The following is a 9,187-nucleotide window of genomic DNA, read 5'->3' as shown; positions in this document are numbered from 1 at the left end:
TAAAATATTCCTGCAATTCACCTAATACCTTTTTCCAAAAACAGGATCATTCCACTTACCTTCCAAATCACTTGCTGTATATGACTTCATATGATTCATGTCACAAGAACATGGAAACCTCCTGTATCACAGAGTTCGGCAATCTCTCTCCATTTAAATTGTTTACCATTGTTTCATCTTTCATTCCAAAATATACAACTTACGTTATGTTATTTCTGCTGAAGGTTTGCTCACTAACCTTCCCTGTCTATATCACATTGCAGACTCGCGACCTCCATTTGACGATACATTGAATGACCATCTTGGTGTATGAGCTAATTGAGCTCCGTGCCATTCCCTCCTCATCCTCCAGATCTTTGATACAGATTGTTGATAATTGATGACCCCACAGTGATCTCTGAGGCACTCCATCAGTTACAGCTCTGCAGCCTGAAAATAAACATTTATCTCTACTCTCTATTTCCTGTAAGCGACAGCTTCCCTGTTCCTGTGTAGCAACTCAGGTGGCTTGAATCGCCTCCTCCTGGACTGTGTAGTGTACTGAACCAGCTGAATTACTTCATTCTATATTCCTGTGTAATTCATTAGAGGGGCGAAATGGTCTCTTCCTGTGTCATTGTAACGATCCTGTCTGACAGATTGCAGTGGTCCCCAACCCTGTAACAGCATCGAGGGGTGGATCGAGGGAACAACACATTGGGTAGGGACAGCGGTATATCTCTGTTACAGCCTCGAGGGTGGATTGCGGGAACAACACATGGGGTAGGGGCAGAAGTTGCCCATTCGGCTGCACCATTCAGAATGTTCATGGCTGATCCGAGTGTGTCTGACCATCCATTTCCTGTCTGTTCCCAATAAACACTGACCCTTCAGTTCAGTAAAGATCAGTCGAGCTCAGCCTTGAATATCTTCAATAACCGAGTCTTCACTGATCCCTCAAGATGAGGACACCACAAGTAGCACAAAACTAATGTGAAAGGACGTCCTTATTTCATTGTGGGACTTATTTTAAAACTGTTTACTGAACATCAAATCACCACCTCTTTTCAGACATAAGGACAGAATAATCAGGAATAATTAGGAACATAATCCATTCCGGACTCCAAACCTATCCCACATTCCCACTGACCCTTTCCAATCAAGTATGTATTGCACCCAGCTCCTGCTGCTGTTGCAGGAAGAGATTGCCTGATAGTATAATACCGCAGGAACATTAAGGAAATGAGCAGATTGAGGCCTTTCATCTATTGAGTCGGAACTTCTGTTCAATAATTACTTATATGCACCTCGACCTCATTCTTCTGCCTTCTCCCGAGAATCCTGGATCCCCTTGCAAATCAAATACATACCGATCTGTGCATTAATGACACGAGTGTCTGTGCCTCTGTGTATCTATATGTGAGTAAATGTTTTGCGTGTGTCTGTGTCTGTGCCTCTGTTTGTGTGTGTCTGCATGTGTGTGTGTGCCTGTGTGTGTGCGTGTGTGTCCGTGTGCTTGTTATCTGTGTGTTTGCGAGGCTATGTGTGCCTGTCTGTGTTTCAGCCTGTGTTTCTTTCTGTATTTATGTCGATTTGTATGTGACTGCATATGTATTTGTGTGTTTATATGTGTATGTGTACCTATCTCCTTGTAAGTATTGTGTGTGTTCGTCTGTGTATTTCTGTGTCTGGGTCTCTGTGCAGTGAGGTATCTGTGGGGTTTTTTGGAAGTGAAAGGACTTGTTGGAACTGCCAATGGGTTTAAAGTGAGAATTGTCTTTCACTGAATATTGCTCCGTAACTGGTCAGTAGGACGTGGATGTTTCAGATTCTCCACACGAGGCGTCCTGGTCCTCTCCAGCTCTTTAAGAGTCCTCCCTACATGGAGTGGGGGGAGTAAGGGAACGGAAATCGGGAACTCCACCACCCAGCTTGACCCTTTCTCTCCTATTCCAGGCTGTTTCTCTTGGAATGGGCGAAAGGGATGGAGGGAGAGTGGGAATGGGTGACCCGACTGTTTGTGCTGGTGTAGGTGGAGGGAGTTGTGAGGTGTCTGGAATGAGTCAGTCGACAGTTTTGAATCCGTATAGTATGATTAGTTGCTGAATTCAATAGTGAGAGTGGTAGTGCCTGAGCCTTATTTGGAGACAGAGCGTGAACCTTGTTCGGGGTTAGGTGCTATAACAGATATACAGTGAGTGTGAGGGAGCAGAGAGTATATGGTAACTCTTATCCTAACAGAACGAGGAGGATATTGTTGCTTGTCCAGTATTGTGGGACAGTTCTTCAGATCATCTTAGCATCGAGGTGAGCCTCCCTGAATGTATAATCCAAGTCTGTCACTAATAACAACACAGACCTGTCCCTCAGGTTCCACAGAATCAGTTTAGCTAGAGTTTACAGATAGTAAGGAGAAGCAAATATTGGTGTGTTATATATCGAAACCAAAATCTGAACATCATATGCTCTGGAAATTAGATAGGCAAGTATTGTGGATACCGTAGTCTTATTGAATGGTCCCAAGTTGTATCGAAACTGGTTTAACTAAGTGACTGTGGAAGCTGTGAAAAATAAGTTCCGTAAGTGCATGTGAGGTGAGTTGAAGAGTATGTTGTGAAGCAAACGAGAGAGCAGGTTATTTCGGATTTGATTTTGTGTGGTCAGACGGACGAATTATTAACCTTGGTCTGAAGCAGCTTTTAAGGAATAATGGCATTTATAAGGTGCATTTTACAAGGTATCTGCATACAATATAGAATGCTTGAATATTCTAGTCAAACATTATGGAAGACTGGAGGCTAAAGTATCAAGATATTTTCAGTGAATTTGGAAAGTGCAATATAACATTCAGTGGGAGGCAAGTAAGTTAGAGTCATAGAGTCCGACAGCACGGAGACAGGCTCTTCGGCCCAAACTGGTCCATTCCGACCAAACTGCCCATCCACGCTAAACCCATTTCCCTGCAATTGCCCCGTATCTTTCTAATTCTTTACCATCCATGTATTTGTTCAAATGCCTTTTAAATGTTGTTAATGTATCCAACTAAACCACTTCTCATTCCATATGTGTAACAGCTCCTGAGTTAAAAAGTTGTTCCTCAGCTTCCCTTTTATTCTGCCCCCTCTGACCTTAAACTGATGCCCTCTGGTATGTGATTGCCCAACCCTGGGAAAAAAGACTGGTTGCATTCACTCTATCCATGCCTGACATGATATTATAAACTTAACATGATCCTCCCTCAGTCTCATACACACAAAAGTAAAACGTCCTAGCTTGTCCAACCTCTTTCTATAACTCAGACCATTGAGACTTTGGCAACATCCTTGTAATTTCTTTCCACACTCTTTCTAGTATAATAACATCCTTCCTATAGCAAAGTGAACAAAACTGAACATAACGCTACCAATATGTCCTCACCAGCATCCTGGATAACTGCAACATAACTCCCTAATTTCGATACTTCGTGACATAAACCTATTAAGGCCAGTGTGCCAAAAGCTTTCTTCACTGTCTACCTCTGAATCAATTTCCAGAGAACCATGCACCTGAATCCCAAGGTCCCTCTGTTCCACTACACTCCTTAGGACCCAACCATTCACCATGAAACTCCAACATTGATTTGACTTTCTAAAATGCAAGAACTTACACTGAGCTATATTAAAATCCATTTGCCATTTCTCAGCCCACTTCCCCAGCTGATAAAAGTACTGCTATAATTTCTGAAATTTCTGATAACCTTCCTCATTCTCCATAATGCCGCCTGTTTTAGTGCCGTCTTCAAACTTACAAATCATGCCTGTACATTCTCATGTAAATCATAGATATATGTAATATGCAGTGGTCCCAGCATCAACCCCTGAGGCATTCCACTAGTCACAGGCCTCCAGTCTGAACAGCATGTTTCCAGTACTAATCTCTGCTTCCTACCATCAAGGCAATGTTGGACCTAATTTGCCAACTCCCCCTCAATTCCATGCGATCTAACCTTCCATACCATGTGGAACCTTATTGAAGGCCTTACTGGAATCCATCTAGACTACGTATACCACTCGGACCTCCTCAACCTTGCTGGTCACTTTATCAAAGAACTCCAACAAAATTGTGAGTCATGATCTCCCTTGCACAAACTCCCGTGCTGAATTTGATGAAGGGCTTTTGCCCGAAACATCGATTTTCCTGCTCCTCGGATGCTGCCTGACCTGCTCTGTTTTTGGATCACCATTCTAATCTTACTCCGAACCACACCCTGTCTTTCCAAATGCATGGAGATCCTATCTCCCCGAATCTTCTAAAGTAACCGACCCACTAGATTTTAGGTCTTTCGTTTCCAGATTTATCTTTGTAGCATTTCTTGAATACGGGCTCAGCATTCTCTACGCTCCAGTCGTCCAGCACCTCACTCGTTGGCCAGCGATGATAGAAAAGAGCTAATCAGTGCTCCCGCAATTTCTTCTATCTCCCCTCCTATCCTCCTGCGGTGTTCCTGAATATAACTGGTCAGGATCAGGAGTTTTTAGAAATACTGCAAAGTCTGAAACATATGTCTAATTATTTCAGTTACAAACACCAAAGAGTGAGCAAGTGACTCAATGATGGTTAACATAACAAATTAGAAAATATGTTAATCATAGGAAGTGACTTCAGAGAAATTCCAGCTATTATGGAAACCTGAGAATTCTCAGAAATTAACGATCCAAAAAATGAAGGCCATGAAACCGAAAAGGAAATCAAAAAGAGAACATACATGCTAACAAACAGGAACACAAAGACTGCATCAATCTGTGATCTATATTTCAAAGGAAACAAAATAAAAGCAAGATCAAATGTGGAAATATGTAATCGGGAGAGGAGAGGTCATTGTGGAGAACAGGGAAATGGCCAAGAAAACAACCAGTTACTTTGCATCTGTCTTCATGGAGGAAGATCATCAAAATCCACCAGTAATACAAAGTGATCATAGCGGACTCCTGTAGCTAAAGACATAAAGTCAATTCATATCAGTAACAAGGTAGTGCTTGAACATGGAGCTGGATTGAGCATTTCTGAGTCTGACGAAGCAGATGCACTTCCTATCAAAATGTCGGAAATAAATCACCAATAGTAGTATTAATTGCACTGTCGATGACTGTGTTTTATTTTCCTGGACATTCTGCAGGGACCTGAAACTATTGTGGATAAACGTGAGCCAAGCACTATCGATGAATGGAAGGGATCCAAACAGCTACAAAGGGAAAAAGACATAGTGTGGAGAACTGCAGACCAATTAGCTTGATATTTGTCAGGAAACTGTTGGAATCTACTACACTGGATGACATTTTTGCTATTTAGAAATTAACAGCAACAATGGAGAGAATCAGCAGGCATTTCTGATAGAGAAACTTCGGAATTGTTTGAAGTTGTTTCTTACAGCATAGATAATGGGGAAACAGTAGAAGTGGCATATATTGGATTTTCAGAAGGGTTTCTATAAGATCTCAGTGAGTTCGTAAATGCAATGAATGTGAAGGGGATTTGGAGGAATATATGTAAGTGGAAATTTAAAGTTTGTATCGACTTCATTTAAGAGAGTCAGAACATTGATGTAAAGACATGTCGTAGCAGTTTCACAGCGTGTTGGTGGGACTGTAACTGGAGTATTGTGTACAGTTTTGGTGACCGAATCTCAGAAAGAATATACTGATCGCAGAGGAAGTGCAATGGACATTCTCCAGATTAATCCCTCAGATGGTGAGATTGCCTGATGACGAAACTCGGCCTGTGTTCTCTAGAGTTTCAAAGAATGAGAGGTGGGTCACAGTGAAATTTAGAAAATTCACAAAACATACGACAAGTTGGCAAATAACAGAACGCTTCCCTCGCTGTCTATTCCACATTCAAGGCAAATAATGGCAGGATCTGGGACAGGCCAGTTAAGACTGAATGAAGCGGAAACTCTTCACTTGGAGGGGATTGACTAACACAGGGGCATGGAAACCTACTGGCAGGCAAGATGATGGAGAATGTCCAGATATTCTACAAGTGTGTCCAGCGGAACAGAATAACCAGGGAACAGGTAGGACTCATTAGTGACTTGGCAAGTTGCAACCAAATCAACTTTAGTGGTAGGAGACAGACGATGGTGGTAGAAGGCTGTTTGTGCGATTGGAGGCTAGTGTCCAATGGTGTACCACGGGGATCAGTGCTGTGTCTCTTAATATTTGTGATTCGGAGGTGAGGGAGTCAGAACATTGATGTAAAGACATGTCGAAGCAGTTTCACAGCGTGTTGGTGGGACTGCACCTGGAGTATTGTGTACAGTTTTGGTGACCGAATCTCAGAAAGAATATACTGATCGCAGAGGAAGTGCAATGGACATTCTCCAGATTAATCCCTCAGATGGTGAGATTGCCTGATGAGGAAACTCGGCCTGTGTTCTCTAGAGTTTCAAAGAATGAGAGGTGGGTCACAGTGAAATTTAGAAAATTCACAAAACATACGACAAGTTGGCAAATAACAGAACGCTTCCCTTGCTGTCTATTCCACATTCAAGGCAAATAATGGCAGGATCGGGGACAGGCCAGTTAAGACTGAATGAAGAGGAAACTCTTCACTTGGAGGGGATTGACTAACACAGGGGCATGGAAACCTACTGGCAGGCAAGATGAGGGAGAATGTCCAGATATTCTACAAGTGTGTCCAGCGGAACAGAATAACCAGGGTACAGGTATGCATAACACCAGGTTATACTCCAAAAGGTTTATTCGGTGGCACTAGCTTTCGAAGTGTTTTATCAAAGTGCAAACCACCTGATGAAGACGCAGCGCTTCGAAAGCACGTGCCTCCAAATAAACATGTTGGACTATAAGCTGATGTCTTCTGATTTATCATAAAGGATGCAGCTGTGAATACGTACGAGGGGTGGGGGTGTCATAAGTAAGTTTGTGTTTGATACAAAGATTGGCCAGATGGTTGGCAGTGAGGAGGAAGGCCTTGTGTTACAAGAAGATACAGATGGAATGGTCAGATGTTCACATCAATGGCAGGTGGAACGTAACCCTAATAAATATGAGGTGATGCACTTTGGAAGAAGCAACCAGGCAGGGCAGAACTCAATGAATGGCAGCACACTAGGATGCTGAGAGGGTGCTTCTCCACACATCACTGAATGTGGCTGGACAGGGTAACACACAATTTGAGAAAGCGTACGGGAGCGTAAACACAGCCTTCATACATCGAAGCATCGATTATAAGAGCTATGCGGAACTTTCGTTAGCCAAGATGGAATACTGTGTCTTGTTCTTGGAGCTACATTATAGGAAGAATGTGACTGCACTGGAGGTGGTGCAGAGGAGATTCACCAGATGTTCCCTTGGATGGAGCATATCAGCTATGGAGACAGGCTGGATCAGCTCGGGTTCTTTAGTTTGGAGCGGAGAAGGCTAAGAGGGACGTGAATCAGGAGGATAAGATTACGAGGGACATGGGCGGGGTAGATAGACAGCAGCTGGTCCTTTAAATCAAAGGGGACGCAAATAAAGTGAAGGGTTTGAGGTTTAGTGAGAATTTGAAGACTGCTTTTCACCCAGAGTGTGTTGGGGTCTGGAATGCACTTCTTGAGAGGGGAGTTGTCATGGTAACCTCAAAACCATTAAAAAATACTTGGTTGTGCACTTGAAATGCCATAAGAATCACAGCAACGGATTTTGTGTTGGAAAGTGGGACTAATGCAGACCGTGCTGTATTTCTGATAGTACAGAGTCTGTGCTTCTGTGATTGTATGGCTGTGGAAGGTAGCTTAAGTTAGGAATAGATGGATTTCTGAAGAATATCTTATTAAAGTGTATATGAGTGAACTTGTAATATCATCTGAACATACGTCAATGGCAAAATTAAAAGAAAAAGGTGCAGCTTTCTTACAGTCTGATAATCGAGGACAGGAAAATAGCAGATCAATGGATAAAATACTTCAGTTATGCCTTCAAAGAAGAAAAAAAAACAAAAATACAATTTCCTCACAGTACTAGAGAAGTTTAGTCTGGTGAAAAAGAAAGGAATAGAATGAAATTAGCAACTAAAAAGCTTTCGAGAAAATATTGAACTGAAATGAATGAGCATAGACAAAGTCAACAGAGGTTTATGAAATAGAAATCATATTTGAGACAGTGGCTTTCAGGCAATTTATGGAGAAGGTATCAAAGCAATACGATTCGAATCTCAGAAAGATATTTGATAAAGCCCCAAGCATTTTGTGCAAATTCGAATCCTATGGGACTGGGGCTAATATATGGTCGTGGTTTTAGATTGGGAGAGCTGGCAGGAAACAGTGAGTAGGAAGAAAACCATGTTTTTTGAATGGAAGGCTTGGAGAATATCACGAAAATCGAGATTTGATATCCAGCTGTTCCCAATACACATCATATCTTTGGTTGAGGGGCTTAATTGCAATATTCCCAAGTCTGCTGACAGCACTAAACGATGTCAACTTGTGAATGGATGAGGAGGATGTAAAATAAGGCTCCAAAGTGATTGAGACAAGTGGAGTGACTGGGCAAATACCTGGCAGATGGAGAGCAATGGCAGAGATGAGAGGTTGGGTACTTTGATGGGATCAATTGAGTGGCAGCCTACCATTTGAAAAGGGATTGGTTGAAAAGTATTGATCTATAAATGAACTTAAGTGCATTTTTGTCTACTTCTGCGCAGCCTTCTGAGTCCATGTAGGGCAGTGAATTCTGAACACGAAAGATAATACTGGGAATGGCATTGGCATGCTGGATACAGTGTACATAGACCCAACAAGTGGGGAGCCTTAACGTTGAAACAAATCTAGATCTCCCTGTACACCAGTCACTGAAAGCAATATTGCAGGAGCAGAAAGGAGGTAGGAATTGTACAGGGCCTTGGTGGGACCCCATCTCGAGCATTGTGCAGTGTTGTGTGCAGTTTAGGTATCCTTACCTAATAAAGGGCAAACCTGACATTGAGGGAGTGCAGTGAAGGATGACCAGACTGATCTCTGGGATGACAGGTTAGTTGTGGGATAAGAGTTTGGGGTGACTGGGCCTGTATTCCATGGGCTTAAGTCAAATGAATTGAGATCTCAATGAGATATATAAAACTCTGACAGGGTGTGATAGATTGAACGCAGGGATGATAGTTCACTTTATAGAAAACGGTTCACGAATTGCATTGCAGACAAATCGTATTTAATAAACAAGCGTTATCAGAG

The sequence above is a fragment of the Chiloscyllium plagiosum genome, chromosome 8 (assembly GCF_004010195.1).
Source record: "Chiloscyllium plagiosum isolate BGI_BamShark_2017 chromosome 8, ASM401019v2, whole genome shotgun sequence".
Classification (NCBI taxonomy): domain Eukaryota; kingdom Metazoa; phylum Chordata; class Chondrichthyes; order Orectolobiformes; family Hemiscylliidae; genus Chiloscyllium; species Chiloscyllium plagiosum.
The sequence above is the reverse complement of the archived record's forward strand: the minus strand, read 5'-3'. Positions refer to the sequence as shown.